Here is a 4,662-nt window from a genome sequence, read left to right on the forward strand (position 1 = left end):
CACTCATGATTTGGCTCTCTGTTTGTCTGTTCTTCATCGTTTTTTATTGTGTCTATTTGATTCTTCTCCCTTTTCTTCTTTATTAGTCTTGCTAGCGGTCTACCAATTTTGTTGATCTTTTCAAAAAACCACCTCCTGGATTCATTGGTTTTTTGAAGGTTTTTTTGTGTCTCTATCTCCTTCAGTTCTGCTTGATCTTAGTTATTTCTTGCTGTCTGCTAGCTTTTGAATGTGTTTTCTCTTGCTTCTCTAGTTCTTTTAATTGCAATGTTAGGGTGTCAATTTTAGATATTTCCTGCTTTCTGTTGTGGACATTTAGTGCTATAAATTTCCCTCTACACACTTCTGCCTGTTATTTTAATGTAAACCTTAACAGCTGCCACTGCCATTCTCATAAGTGTTCTGGTTTGGACAAGAAATTATATGGTCACCCTACCTCCAGAGTTTGATATGGTCACTACTTCCAGAGAAACCTGCCTTCACTAACTAGCTGCTGTTTTTTTTCTGTACCCTCATGTGCACATATGACTGGAGTGCCACACTCTTATAGCCACTACCATCACCACTCTTTCTGAGACCGGATCTCAAAAATAATCTCACCATTGCTGTTACTCTTTGGCTCTGCCATCTACTTTATAATTTTCTAATCTTTAAGTTTTGCTTAAAACAATTTTCTATATCTACCTAGTTGGATTGAGGACTGGGTTTGGATTAATAAGTTTAAATTCGGTCCAAACTGGTAAAAAAAAAAAAAAAAAGGAGGCACACAGCCATCCCTCTACATTTGGAGACCCCTACTGCTTCCAAAGAATCCTCCCTAACACATCCACACTGCTGAAGCTAAAGAGTCTGTGTTTAGGTCCCCCAAATCCAAATTTTATATAGGTCTTGTTTCATCCCATAAGATATACTACTTTTTCTTGCCTGATAAGAGAAAGAAGCCTAGACCAATGAAATTAAGTCCACCATGGAAGGAAAGGTGGCCCCTTTAAGAACATGGAATGGTCTGGAACCTTTGATTCTGCCCACTATGACAGCAGGAAGCAAAGGTCAGAGGGACCGGCCATAGGCACATGTGAAGCTTTCTTGCCAATCTTCGTTGAACTCACACTTCAAAAGTCATGGTTTTCTTTCCTTATTTTACTGTAATTTTCTGTTTTATTATAAAGAAGATTGCAGAAAAGAAGCAGAAAAGGAGAGCTGAAAGACAAAAAAAGAGTATCTAAACAACAGAGGACAAATACTGGGTCTGTCTTTTTTTCCTGTTTCTATCGGTTTGTCTTTTCATATAATACTTAACCTCTGTCTTACCCTTGATATCATTACCAATCTAAGAATCTCTACCCCTCAAGGGTGGTTGTGGGCATTAGATGAAACTTAGGAGTAGTTCATGGTATATAATTTCACAAACTAATCTTTTTAAATCAAAGGGCAATGAATTATTTTATAGACTGCATCAAATTTCCTCATGGAAAAATAACTGTATCAAAGTGGTTACATAAAAATACATTTGATTTCAAAATCAATCAAAATGATTATGTCATAATATGTATATACATAGACATACATACAATACATATTGTATATGTACATACTCTTAACTGGTGTGGCTACAATAATAGGTTCTGTGTAGATCTTGTTTGGATCCAATATTATATGCCTCATGTCTGTTTTAAATGCCAAATTCTTGCTTCAATGCCCATATTCCTGCAAGTTAGTCTTTACTTATGTATTGACTCAGAGTATGGTCTTTAAGTACCAAGTCTTTATCAGTTGATTTGTATGGATTAGTTTCCCTCCAAAACCCTCTAGAATATGTTGTGGCTATTTGATGTTGCAGGTCTCTGTATTCAACCTAAGTATTTGCTGCCTGAGTTATTTTTGTCTTCTGTGTTTCCTCTAGAGATACATGTTTTTCAAACTATGACAATGGGAAGGGGGATTTAAATTTAACCCTTTTGGATGGAAAGGTCACTTACTGCTTAGAGTGGTGGCTGAAACGTATCTTCAATTTGCACTTACTCTTCAGTGAGCCATTCGATATCCCTATATAGACAGATGATGATGATGATGATGATGAAAGATAGATAGATAGGCAAACAATAGACAGATAGAAATAGAAAGAGACTTGCTATATGGTCAACATAATATATAAACATTTTCCCTTTAGCAATTACCTTTATTTGTCATTTCCAAAGATTAGTCCTGGAGCTATCTTTATATTTAAAGATTAGAATGTAGAATTAATGTGAGCTATTATATATTTCAAATTTCCCTAAAATCATGGATAACCATTTCTTCTCTTCCCTCAAAAAATCAATGTGCAGAATCTCTGGAGCTCATCCCTTCAGAGGGTCCTTCCCAGAAGAACTGTATCTCCACTACCTTGGTTCTCTGGAATAAATTACAAGTAAGTTATCTTAAAAGAGATGTCAAAGCATGTAAATACTAAAAAGAGAGAAAGCAGAATGTTATTTGGGAATAATTTTAGTAGATAGTTTTATGTACTTATCTTTTGGTAGAAGGTAGGGTTTCAGGGAACGGAACATAGAGATAACAATGTTTCTTACTGTGAATGTCTACATAATTGTGTTTATATTAGAGCAGAAGATAGCTCTTTTACACATTTCCTGAGAAAAAAACTCAGTACTGACTAAAATTAATCTGTAAGATTTTAAAAATTGTACTTCATTTATTTAAGTATCATAGTAATTTCTCAGACATCCTGAGAAAGAACACAGAAAATATTCCCCAACAAGAACCCTAGTTTGAGTGAGAAATAGAATAAAAAGAGAATTGTTTCATTATTTCAGTTTTATGAGAATGCCATTATTTTGTTGTGTCTGCTATGTCAATCTAATGTGACTTCTGAATGACTTCATTTATTCGCTTCCCACAGAATATAGTCATAACATTCGATTTCATAACACGTAACACTTTATGATTGAGTTTTTAAAGTATCCTATAATATTTATTTTATTTTTTTCATTTAAAATAGCCTTATGATTCATGAGTCCAAACAGGACAGTCTTTACGTCTACCCATCTTATAATTGATGTGGCTCCCAAGGAACAACAAAACCTAAGCAAATTATGGGAACAAGCATTTATCAACCACGCAAATGAAGCCACTCTTTGTATCTATTATGCATCTCAATCTCCATATATGGTTATCAACGTAATAATTCAAGTAAAGGTTATATAATAAATACTAAGACCTCACTATAGCAAAATGATATGATAGAATTAGACAAATTATGTCAGGCAGAATTAGACAAAACTTCAAGACAAATGTTCAGGAAGTTTAGTTTATATGACTCACTGTCATTACTATTTTATTTTGTAAAATGGGATTAGGAAATATGAACCAAATGTATAGTATATATAATACTTAATATGTATTAACATACTTATATATAAGTATGCATAATGTATATTTAAATTTGAATCTTTAGAAGGAGATTTCAGATCAAATGAAAACTGATTAAATGCCATTAGACTGGTTAACCCAGAGATGAGACAGGTCTTATGTTTTTGATGTCATTAAATTACCATAATTTAGCAAAGCAACTGCTATTTTGTGTTTTAGTCCACTTAAATAATACATTAAATAGTACATTGCTCAAGCTAATGTTGAACACTAGCTAATTACTGATCACTAGCTATAAGACATGTTAACAAATAACATAGAATGCAAAGTATTTCCTTGTAGAAGTGTTTAAAAACATCAATCAGAGAAAACAGCAAAACAGAGTATCAGCAGAAAGTTATCTTTATGAATTTTCTTGATAAGTGCAATGAATTATAGAAAAATGGAGCTAGTTCACCAAAAAAGGATAACTGGTATTTGTTAACATAATAAGTTGTGGTTCTTTTGAGAGGGGGACATTTTTGGTTGACCGCATAGCAAAATAACATTCCCCCAAAAAACTGCACTGTGAATTAATGAGTGACCTCACAGTGATAAATTAAGGAAACACAGATTTGTAGTTTTAAGGATTTTGATTGTGCAGTAAGACAAAATGCCAGCTGTGTGATTGAATAAAAGCAGGTTTTTCTAATGTACTTAGCATATATTAGGAAAGATATACCATCTATGAGGACAAGTGATGAAAGATAGAACTGAAAAAAAACTTTCATGGGACATGTAAAATCATTAACAGAATTAAATAAGAGAGAATGGCACTGAACTCATTTTGGGTCAATACATGTGGAAACTCAAAAAGAGAAAACCTCAGTAAGAAAAGAGGAAAGGGTAATATTGAGAATATAGAGGGGAAACTGGCCGGGCTTAAATGTAGGTGGCTTCAGAATCAGTTTTGATCTGTGTATTAGTTCCCTATTGCTGCATAACAAATTATCAGACTTGTCAACTTATAAAAACACATATTTATTATCTCACAGTTTCTGTGTGTCTTAGTCCATTTTGTGTTACTATAAAAAAACCCTAGGGCTGAGTAATTTATAAAAATGAATAGTTTATTTGTCTCATGGTTCTGCAGTCTGTACAAGAAACATGGCACCAGCATCTATTTCTGGTGAGGACTTTAGGCTGCTTCCACTCATGGTGGAAGGCAAAAAGGAGCTGGCATGTGCAGAGATCACGTAGCAACAGAGGATACAAGGAGGTTTCCAGGCTCTTTTTTTTTTTTTTTTTTTTTTT

General features: G+C 33.7%; 1 long non-coding RNA gene across 1 annotated transcript in view; it reads left to right on the forward strand.

The window, feature by feature from the left end:
• The first annotated feature begins 1,071 nt into the window (after positions 1 to 1,071).
• Positions 1,072 to 4,662, forward strand: part of LOC116811844 (uncharacterized) — a 9,249-nt gene continuing 5,658 nt past the window's right edge. Inside the window, exons 1-2 of the long non-coding RNA XR_009214304.1 lie at positions 1,072 to 1,247; positions 2,328 to 2,410. This is a non-coding gene — a long non-coding RNA (uncharacterized LOC116811844). The remainder of the gene's footprint in view (positions 1,248 to 2,327; positions 2,411 to 4,662) is intronic.

Source organism: Hylobates moloch, unplaced genomic scaffold, assembly GCF_009828535.3.
Source record: "Hylobates moloch isolate HMO894 unplaced genomic scaffold, HMol_V3 SCAFFOLD_7, whole genome shotgun sequence".
Classification (NCBI taxonomy): Eukaryota; Metazoa; Chordata; class Mammalia; order Primates; family Hylobatidae; genus Hylobates; species Hylobates moloch.